This window comes from Theropithecus gelada, chromosome 5 (genome assembly GCF_003255815.1).
Source record: "Theropithecus gelada isolate Dixy chromosome 5, Tgel_1.0, whole genome shotgun sequence".
NCBI lineage: Eukaryota > Metazoa > Chordata > Mammalia > Primates > Cercopithecidae > Theropithecus > Theropithecus gelada.
The window spans coordinates 138245662-138257689 of record NC_037672.1 but is presented as its reverse complement, the minus strand read 5'-3'; the positions used below and the strand labels follow the sequence as shown (position 1 = coordinate 138257689).

The 12028-nt window shown below is 39.0% G+C and overlaps 1 protein-coding gene across 1 annotated transcript in view; it reads left to right on the top strand.

Moving 5' to 3' along the window:
- Positions 1-12028, top strand: part of RNF150 (ring finger protein 150) — a 274592-nt gene that overhangs the window by 141233 nt on the left and 121331 nt on the right. The gene's annotated exons all lie outside the window — the stretch shown is intronic.

Sequence of the window (12028 nt, the reverse complement as noted above, 5' to 3'; positions counted from 1 at the left end):
CAAATAAAAAAAATCTATGAAAGCCCTGGTAAAAATTATTTCTAATACTCAAAATTATAACTCTTTAATTAATGCTGCTTTGACTATATAATAATCTGTAATGAAATTATTTGGTTTCTCTAAGCAGAACTGAGATATTTTATTTCCCTAACCCAAATTCAGAACTCATACCATGAAATGATTTCAGGTGATATGTGGACCAATATTATAAATATACATAGATAGATATACATATATACGTACATATTAATCACATCAAACCCATCACCCCACAAATGTTATTTACTAATATGAAAGTAAAAGTTAAAGTGAGCGAATTTAAAGAAAAAGTATATGAGCTTTTCTTGTAAACTGCTTAAAATAATTTTTACTAATAAGCATATACAAGTTACTTAACAAAATCTGAATAGATTTAAATTGATATCATTTTTTAAATTTTGAACTATGCTTTTAAAACATCCTGATTTTTCAAGAGGCTTTCCCAATAAAAAGAGAATACTCTATAATATGTAATCCCTATAGCTCCTTTTCCATTTATTTCCTCCATTAAACATACTTACTCTTTGTGCTCACATCTAATGCAAATAGCATGGTTTGTGTTAGATGTAAGCACATGGTTTTGGACATGGTTTTAAACCAGAGGCAGGAAAGTATATTCTGTCAAGAGCAGAAAAAGAATTTATGAAAGGTTGTAAAAAGAACACCAAGACCACCTATCATTCAATTCGGTTTTATTTTTAATCCTTAATTTATTTCATCTTCTTTTATAATTAAAAATAGAAAACACAAATCTTTATTCAGTAATGACTAAAGCTGAACAAACAGGAGAGAAAGGGGTAGAGAAGACAAATGAAGAGGGAGGGAGAGTACAAGAGTAGGGAAAATGGGGAAATTTAAGCAGATTGACAATGATGAAGGAGAGAGGTATACATAAAACAATATCCAGAGAAAAGAGGGAAAGAGAGAGGTTTTGATGGAATAACACAAAATTCAATTTATTATGAGGTACTACATTTCCAGTTAGATATTTAAAGATTTATTGCATTTTTACAACAATAGGCATAAATGAGAAGATAATCTTTTGAAAGTTTTCTATAAACCTGATCAAGTACACAAGTGGGAAATATCTGATTTATATCGTAATGTGTTGAATCTGTGCATCTCGAGACCACATCTATTCAACATTATTTGATTATAAGTAAAATTAAGCTGATTTGTGTAATTCTTTTTCTCTGTAGCAGTTTTCAAAGACCACAGATAAATTAGCTCTAAATGAGCCATTCTATTAGTAATTACTTTGACATAGGACTTATAAAACTCAGCTGAAAAGGCTTTATACTGTCATACTTATTTATATTTGGTACCATTTGTGATGTTAGCAAGTTGAAAAACCTTCCAAATGAGGATGCCTGTCAAGGCAGTTAACATTTATGTGCCCTCTCTCCCAACAAAATCCACATTGAAATACAACATTTTAGGCAGCAACATATTTGGCATGTGAGGAGACACATTCATAACAAATCCCATTACCTCTGCTTTGACCTAAGTATGTGCCAAGAACAAAGTCAAAAGTTCTAAATCAATGTAGGCAGTTATGTTCATCTTGAAGTTTATATACTTCTCAACATTCCTTGATTTCGACATAAAATGTCATTGCATTTACTTTTAATATTCCAAAGGCGTTATTAGCCTGCTACCAGCATGGCAATTGGGTGTTGCTCAAAACTGAATATACTTGTTGCAAAACTAATATTTCTTTGTATACCTACAGTATGTAATAATGACTCAGGTGGAAACCACTCTTCCATTCAGAGTTGTAGATTCCAAGATTAAAAACTTTACTGAGGAATTCTCCTTATGCATACCAACCCAGAGAATCTAGAATATATTTATGAAATTTGTGCCTAGATACATTGCCATCTTGTTTTTAAAATACTTCTGCATATAAGATTTTGCTGTGCATTCAAAACTGTCTTCTCTATACTGATTCCTTGAATTCAGAGGGTGGCCTGCTTTCCAAAACTGATTTTCAAGTCTGTTGTAGCTCTTGAACTGATAAAGTTCTTTCTTTAGCTTTGCTAGAAACAAATATGATGGAAATGTTTTCTTCTTCTTCTTTCTTCTTCCTCTTTTTTTTTTTTACCGAGTCTCACTCTGTTACCCAGGCTGGAGTGCAGTGGTACAATCTCGGCTCACTGCAAACTCTGCCTCCCAGTTTCAAGAGACGCTCCTGCCTCAGCCTCCTGAGTAGCTGGGATTACAGGTATATGCCACCACAACCAGCTAATTTTTGTATTTTTAGTGGAGACGGGGTTTCACCAAATTGGCCAGGCTGGTCTCGAACTCCTGACCTCAGGTCATCCACCCGCCTTGGCCTCCCAAAGTGCAAAGTGATTACAGACGTGAGCCACCACACCTAGCCTGGAAATGCATTCTTCTAAAGTACAAGTTCAGTTATCTGAAATAGTCATCTACAATTCTGGCTCATATTTTCTTTTGAAACCATGTGCCCCAACTTTTTGTAACAAACAGCTCTAACTTCATTGTCATTAAAGAAATAACTGCATGCCTAAACTGTAGGATATCTGTTCCTAGATGTTGCTACATCATGTAAACCCTTGATGATAAGACTTCAAACCTTTGACTGAAAAAGAAATGCATCAGTGCTTCAGCTAGGCTTCTACATATTGCTATTTCATTATGATGTGATACTAAGGGTTAAAAACAAGAATATTCATAGGGCTTTCTCTTTCAAGTGTTGGATCTGCTCATCAGCAGAGTTGATTTCTTCTTCGGGATGAGTGACATTTGAGAAATGAGTGTTATAGTTTTTTGGCTTAACATCACCTCTCTCCCTTTAATGACAACAGGAATTGTCATAGTTTTGTCTGTTTGTGATATGGGATACCTCCTCACTGCTTTTGTGGAGTGCCAGGGTTTCTAAAAGGTGGATTTTCAGAGTGATAAATTCTCAGAGGAGACCATGTTCCACCTTCCCTACCATGAGAATCCCAGCAAAACTCAGAGTGTGAGGAAGATTCTGTGTCAGCAGCAGCAGCAGCGGCAGCAGCCTGCTTTGTGAGGCTTTGACAGGTAAAGTAGATTTAGTCTCACTGATTGGGAACTCCTAGGTTACAGGCTGCTATTTTTCTTTCCCAAATATGAAGCTGCACTATTTTTGGAAGCTAACTTGACTCTTGGTAGTGGCATATTTTGCTGTTTGCATGATATAAATCCTGGAACCAATGAGCTGGAAGGAAGTAAGGAAGCTGAAAGGATTTGAGACAGATCCTGCAGAGTTCACGTGATGGTTCAGGTCACACAGTCAGGAATGGCTTTGCAGGAACTAGGACCCTGGACTCCTTATACCCACTCTGTAGTTTGAATTAGTGGCATGTTCTTGTGTTACAGCGGTACTCCTCTGCAGGCCAAGCAGCATAGCTCCCACTTTAGCTCAGCTTATCTCTGGCTGGAGGACTGCGCTTCTCCATCAGAGTCCTTGATGGTAAAGGTATTAATCTTCTCAGGCTGCCATGACAAAATGCCACAGTCTGGGTAGCCTAAACAACAGACACTTATTTTCTCACAGCTTTAGAGGCTGGAGATCCAAGATCAAGTTTCCAGCAGAGTTGGCTTCCTGTTCCTCGCTTGTAGATGACCACTTTCCCACTGTGGCCTCACGTGGCCTTGCCTCTGTGTGTGGCACTCCTGATGTATATTCCTCTTCTTAGAAGGCCACCAGTCCTTTTGGATTAGGGCCTCACCCTTATGACCTTATTTAATCTTGATTGCCTCCTTAGAGGCCCTGTCTTCATGTAAGTGTTTGGCTTTCAATAAATGAACTTTTGGGGAACACAACATGGTCAATAACAGGACCCAGCCACTCAGTAAAATCTGCAGGCAACTGGACTGAACTCTATGCTGGGCAGCTGTATTTTGCATTATCTACCTGAAGCAATTTCAGCTAAAGGATATTCAGAGAACGTTATTTATTGGGGCTTCCTAAACTGAAGTCAGTGTGCAAATTTATCTGGAGTCTGTGAAAGCATCGGGTCACCAGTTAATACATTTAAAGTAATTTTTGGATAGGTAATACTTGAGTATGATATGGAATTCAAAAGTATATACAGTGAAAAGTATGTCTCCCTCTCATTCCTCTATCCTCATCTGTGACTAGTGAGTACTTTTGTACTGTTGTCTATGCATTGACAAGCACTCTGTATGTATTCTTTTATTTTCTTTTTACATAAATATAGCATACTTCTAGACTTTGCTTTTTTTATTTAATAAATTGAGATAATTATTTCCTATCTGTGCATATGTAGCTAATATATTTATATACATATATACATATATGTATACACATATATGTATATGTGTATATATACACATATATGTGTATATATATACACACACACGTAGTTTGAGACAGAGTCTCGCACTGTCGCCCAGGCTGGAGTGCAATGGCGCGATCTTGGCTCACTGCAACCTCCACCTTCTGGGCTCAAGCGATTCTCCTGCCTCAGCCTCCCGAGTAGCTGAGATTAAAGGTCAAAACCAAGAATATTCGTAGAGTTTTGTCTTTCAAGTATTGGATCTGCTCATCAGCAGAGTTGATTCCTTCTTTGGGATGAATGGTACAGGCATGTGCCACCACGCCCAGCTAATTTTTTGTATTTTTAGTAGAGGTGGGGTTTCACCATGTTAGCCAGACTGGTCTTGAACTCCTGACCTCATGATCCACCCACCTCGGCCTCCCAAAGTGCTGGAATTACAGGCATGAGCCACTATGCCTGGCCAATACCTTTATATATTTTATGTTTTATAAAATCTGTAAAATATTTGATTGTGTGTATAACACAATTTCCTAGCCAATCACCTATTGATGGCATCTTAAATTATGATTTCTCAATTATAAATTATAGTTTTCTCACATATACAAACTGGACTGCAGTAATCATCTGTATAAATTATTTCACATATGTGTATATACACACACTCACATCCATCTGTAGTCTAAGTTCCTAAAAGTGGAATTGCTGTGTCAAGAGGTATGTACCTTTTTCTACTGGAAAAAAAAATTACTATATTGTTCCCTGTTGTGGTTTGTAGGAGAGAATTTTTCAGTGGGTCTGAAATATGAGAGAGTTTTCTGAAAGCAGAGAAACCACACAGATTTACTTCACACTGTCTCTATGTATTGGCTCATGAATCTCTCACATTCTGGAACGTTCTTCTGGTTCCTTTCTGTCTCATTACTTCCAGCTCACATTCTTCTCTCCTGTGAAGTTTTTCCTGATGACTGCTTTTCTCACTTTTATACTTGGTCTGTACCACACAATGAACATTTGCCACATGGCATTAGGAAACCTAGACTACAGGACTCTCCAACACTTTGCTAAATAGTTTTGCTCTTTGAATATTTCTTGTACAGATTTTTTCCGTAACTAGATCATAAGGTAGAAACCAAAATTTTTTATCTTGCTTCTCTAATGGTAACATACAATTTTCATAATGTTTAACAGGATAAGAAAGCACACTTACATCTATATTTTATTCTCTCGTCAACCCTTTGAAGTAGCCAAAGCAATTATGATTCTAGCACAGAGGTGAAGAAGCTGCAGGTTAAATGCCCAAGTCACACAGCTATGAAGTGGGAAAGCCAAGACTTTAACCCAGTGTTAACTATTCCAAATCAAGTTTTCTTTCTTCTCTGTCATGCCGCCTCTTAACATTTAGTAGTGCTGACATTCAGTAAAGACTTGTAGAAGGGATTAATAAACAATGTACAAGGAGCTCAAACAACTAAATAGGAAAAAAATTAATAATTCAATTAAAAATGGGCTAATGGCCAGGCACAGTGGCTCATGCCTGTAATCCCAGCACTTTGGGAGGCCGAGGCGGGCGGATCACGAGGTCAGGAGATCGAGACCGTGCTGACTAACACGGTGAAACCCCATCTCTACTAAAAATACAAAAAAAATTAGCTGGGTGTGGCAGCGGGCGCCTGTAGTCCCAGCTACTTGGGAGGCTGAGGCAGGAGAATGGCGTGAACCCAGGAGACGGAGCTTGCAGTGAGCCGAGATCGCGCCACTACAGTCCAGCCTGGGCGACAGAGCGAGACTCCGTCTCAAAAAAAAAAAGGGCTAAAAAATCTGAGTAGACATTTCTTAAGACATACAAATGGCAAACAGGCATGTGATAAAATGCTCAACATCATTTATTGTCAGAGAATTGTCAGAGGAATGCAAATCAAAACTACTATGAAATATCATCTCACCCCAGTTAAAATGGTTTCTATCCAAAAGACAAGCAATAGCAAATACTGATGAGGATGGGGAAAAAGGGCAGCCTCATACACTCTTGCTGGAAATGTAGTTAGTATAGCCACTATGGAGAACTGTATGGCAGTTCCTCAAAAGCTAAAACTAGAACTCCCATATGATCCAGCAGTCCCACTGCTAGGTATATACCCAAAAGAAAGGAAATCAGTATATGAAAGAGATATCTGAATCCCATGTTTCTTGCAGCACTGTTTACGGTAGCTAAGATTTGGAAGCAACGTAAGTGTTGATCAACAAACAAATGGATAAAGAAAATGTTGTACATACATACAATGGAGTACTATTCAGCCATAAAAACAAATGATGATATCCTGTCATTTGCAACAACATGGATGGAAGTGGAGAGCATTATATTAAGTGAAATAAGTGGGGCACAGAAAGACAAACTTCACGTGTTCTCACTCATTTGTGGAAGCTAAAAATAAAAACCATTGAACTCATGGAGATGAGATAGGAGGCGGGACACAACTCCAGAGGCAGGGTTCAGACACCAGACCAAATTGAGGATTAGCTAAAACAGGGATGGGGCAGAAGCAGCTTTCCATAAGACATGTCCACCATGGTGCCATGTCAGTTTACCATTCCCTAGAATGGCCACACCTAGAATTTATTGCCGCTTTCCATGGCAATGACCTGATGACCCAGAAGTTACCACCCATTTCCTAGAAATTTCTGCATAATCTACCCCTTAGTTTATATATAACTAAAAGTGGTTATAAATATGACTGCAGCACTGCCTCTGAGCTGCTACTCTGGGCACACTGCCTGTGGGGTAGCCCTGCTCTGCACTGAGCCGTACCTCTGCTGCTGCTATACATTGCCATTTCAACAGAAGCTGCTAACACCACTGGCTTGCCCTTGAATTTTTTCCTGAGCAAAGCCAAGAACATTCCGGGACTCAGCTCCAAATTTGGGGTTCACCTGCCCTTCATCATAGAGAGTAGAATGATGGTTACCAGAGGCTGGGAAGAGTAGTAGGGTTGGAGTGGGGATGGTTAATGGGTACAAAAAATATAATTAGATAGAATGAATAAGTTCTAGTAATTGATAGCACAACAGGATTATTATAGTCAATGATAATTTATCATACATTTAAAAATTAATAAAATAGTGTAATGTTTGTAACACATAGAAATGTTAAATGCTGAAGTTATAAATACCCCGTTTACCCTGATGTGATCATTATTAAGCATTGTATGCTTGTATCAAAATACCTCATGTACCCCATAAATACAGATACCTATTATACTGTGTACCCATAAAAATTTAAAAAACGGACTCATAGATTGAACATAAACTTCTATCCACATGGTCCAGGGAGCACCAGAGGGGTAGCAACTTGGGTGGAAAGTGCTTCTTGCCCTTTACTCTAGTGAGCCTAGCAAGCGAATCATTTCATCCTTCAGTGCTGCCCGTGTTCAGCGAATATGTAAAACCTTTTTTCATTTTGTTATAGCCTAGATTTCCTCATTCTTCAGATCTTACTTTTGGTCTTGATGCCTTTTAAATGTGGTTTTTGTTGTGTGGAGAGCCACCACAATAAGGTCACTGTTCAATATTAGCCCCTGGCTTTGGTTTGTTAGGGCTGCTTAAATAGGCAATGGTGTGTGTGTGTGTGTGTGTGTGTGTGTGTGTGTGTGTGTATGTGTGTGTGTGTACGCCCAGCAACCTCACAATCAATATTTATCATAAATAACCCTCCTGATCATTTAACTCTCACCTTCAACCTGTGCCCATGGTCAGACAGGCACACGGATGGGCTGGATCTTTGAGCACCCCTTCTGTCATATCCTCTGGGCCTTTGCCTTCAAGACAAACTGGTAACTTTTAATGTGGAGAGATCTGGCTGCAGCTTTCTACACTTTACCCTCTTTAAAATCTTGCAGGATTTGACTGAGCTGTTTTGAAGCAGGCATGACCTTGGATTTTCACTCCAAACATGGTTAATCTGCTGCTCTTGTTTTTATTCTTTCCACGAGCAGTTCTCTTGGAGGGACTGGAAGCATGCATGTGTCTGGGTAGCCTGTGAAGGTCTAGAGGGAGCTGAGTTGAAGTGGGTAATTATTTGGAAAGCTGTACATTCTCAGATGTTGGTGGAGGCTATGTTTAGGTCTTAGGAGGCAAATTATCACTGTTATGTCAACAACACCCACAAATGCAACTTTGTTTCATGCCACAATGTACCAGGTCCCCCATCCTTCCTGGGCAGTGTTTTCCAATGAGTGGGTGTCACCACCTTACTTAGAATTCTCTCCCCAAGATCTCTCTCATCACTGAAAGCCTACCAGTGCACTGAGATTTTCTTTTCTTGTTTGGAGGTGGGGAGATGGAGGTAGAGTGAGGGGAAAAAGGAGATAACTCTCCTTATCATCTTTGAGAAATCATGGCTTTAACATTTATCGAAATCAGTTCCTAGCTGAAGACAATCTATTCAAGCAGCATGAAGACTTTAGGGAAATGATAAACTATCTTCGTTCTCCAGGCTGTATAAACAAGGCCATATAAACAGCTGGGCATGCCAGGAGCCTTCACTACGATGAGGAAAGACCTGGCCGTAGTTGCATGCCCCTGGAGGCCTGGTTCAGAAATGTCTCTCACTGCTACTTTCACTATGGGAAGCAGAATAAATGCTGCCAAAAATGTCCAGAACCTGTGAATACATTACCTTACATGTCAAAAGGGACTTCACAGATATGATTCAGTTGAGATCTTGAGATGAGGAGATTATTCTGGGTCATCCAGTGTAATTATAAGGATCCTTATAAAAGGGAGGCATGAGGGTCACAGAGAGTAAAAGAGATGATGAAGGAAGCAGAGTCTGAATGAGGTGGCTACAAGCCAAGAAATGTAGACTATTTCTAGAAGCTGGAAAAGCCAAGGACATAGGTTCTCCCTTAGAATTCTCAAAGGAACACAGCCATGCCAACACCTTGATTTTAGCCCAGCAAATCTATTTCACACTTCTGATCTCTGAAACTGTAAGATAATTTTGTGCTGTTTTAAGGCCTGAGTTGTAGTAATCTCTCATAGCAGCGATAGGAAACCAACGCATCCACCAGGATGAATCTTGACACCCCAAGGGAGGATGCATCACTCCCAACAGCATTGTTTTCCTGTCCTCTCCCCATGGATCCTGGGGAAGAGAAGTGATACCACTGCCCTTGGTCACCTGCTGCTCTGCTCTAGTGTGCCTCCCTTGGCTCCTGAGCACAAAGAAGAGGCTGTCTGTCCTGTCATTGCTGTTAGACCTCAGTTGGCCTCTTCTGCACCAGCCCTTGACATGCCACCAAATCCCAACTCTTTTCCCCAGGAAGCAGCAGATATCCTCTCCGTCTAGGATAACCAACTTCGCAGTTGTCCCTAGGATGAAAGGGGGAGGAGAATGGCTCATGACTATGCCCAGCCCATTCTTTGAAATAAGTACAGTATTTCTGAGTGCCCCTTACCTATCAGGGAGGACCAGGGTTAGAAAGCCTTGTCATATCCAGGAAAGTTTCACTCAGGGTTAAAGGTAGAGGACACTATGACGCTGCCTCCGCTGCTTTTGCTCAGTCCGTAGCACCTCTCCTCTCTCCCACTAACAGCAGTGGAGGCAAGGCCCAGCTGACTGTGAGGCCACCTCCCTTATGTCTCCCAAGCCTGCCCCAGAAAGAAAGCAGTACTGCTCAACATTCTGCTTTATTCCTTTTGTTTCCCCGTTCCCTGGTTAACTCTTTTTTTAATTTTTGTTTTTTATTATTATTGTTATTTTTTAGAGATGGGATCTCACACTTTCACCCAGGTTTGAGTGCTGTGGCACAATCATGGCTCACAGCAGCCTCCAACTTCTGGACTTGAGTAATCCTTCTATCTCAGCCTCCCAAAGTTCTGGGAGCATTACAGGCATGAGCTACTACACCTGGCTCCTCAATTAACTCTTCATCTCATTATCCCTAACAAGTTTGTCTTGAAATTCCTGTGTACTCAGATGGAAATTCTGAAGGCTGAGGACAAGGTATATAAAAGTAAACCCAAGTATACTAAAGTTTTGTGTAAACACAACTCAGGATAGTATGTTACTTCACATTCTTTTTTGATAAGGAATGTAAGAACTTGAATTTTTCAGATATTATCAGTAAAGTCTCATCCTTTTAGAAATAAACCAGATTTACTAGATTGTATGTCTTTTCAGAAGACATTTTATATTGTTTTAAGAATTTTAATTATTGAGTGACCTTGTTAAGATTTGAACTATCTGAAGATAAGAGTATTAACATGATTCCAGTCTTTTCACATTTTATATAATTCTTGTATCATTACACTGGGAAAAATCAGCCAGGCTTTTCTCTGCTCTCTAAATTTATCCTTTAGTTAATATTATTCACATATAAATTATTGTTGTAAAATTTCATATAGAATATACTTCATATTTAGAAAGATGCTCTATCAGTTGCTCAGCAACCCAAATATGTAACTGTCTTTTGCCTTAATTAGAATCTTATTTAAGGTTGAAGTCTTGACATTCAGAGTTGTATATTTCCAGTGAGGAAATGAAGTTTTATGGTTGTAATCTGTTAGCATGGTTCTGAGGCTCCAGAAATTAATGTTTGCAAATGATCTTCCAAACAAAAATTAACTCAAGATAGATTAAAGACTTAAATCTAAAACCCAAATCTATAAAAACCCTAGAATAAAATCCAGTACCACCATTCAGGATATAGGCACAGGCAAAGATTTCATGACAAAATCACCAAAAGCAAAAATTGACAAATCAAATCTAATTAAACTAAGGAGCTTCTGCACAGCAAAAGAAACTATCATCAGAGTGAACAGGGAACCTACAGATTGGGAAAAATTTTTGTAATCTGTCCATCTGACAAAGATCTAATATCCAGAATCTACAAGGAGCTTAAACAAATTTACAAAAAAAAAAAAAAAAAAAAAAAACCATTAAAAAGTGGGCAAAGGAAATGAACAGATACTTCTCAAAAGAAGACATACATATGGTCAACAAACATACAAAAAAAAATTAAAAAGCTCAACATCACTGAGCACTAGAGAAATGCAAATCAAAACCACAATGAGATACCATCTCATACCAGTCAGAATAGCAATTATTATTAAACAGTCGAGAAACAACAGATGCTGGTGACGTTGCAGAGAAATAGGAACACTTTTACACTATTGGTGGAAATTACTTCAGCCATTGTGAAAGATGGTGTGGTGATTCTTCAAAGATCTAGAACCAGAAATACCATTTGATCCACCAATCTCATTACTGGGTATATACCCAAAGAAATATAAATCATTCTATTAAAAGATACATGCATATGTATGTTCATTGCAGCACTATTGACAATAGCGAAGACATGGAATTAACCAAAATGCCCATCAATGATAGACTGGATAAAGAAAATGTTGTACATATACACCAAAGGAATGAGATCATGTTCTTTTCAGGGACATGGATGGAGCTGGAAGCCATTATCCTCAGCAAACTAATGCAGGAACAGAAAACCAAACACCACATATTCTCACTTATTAGCCGGAGCTGAACAATGAGAAGACACAGGGAGGGGAACAACACACACTAGGGCCTGTGAGTAGGTGGGGTGTGGGAGGGAGAGCATTAGGAAAAACAGCTAATGTATGCTAGGCTTAATACCTAGGTGATAGGTGCAGTAAACCACCATGGTACACGTTTA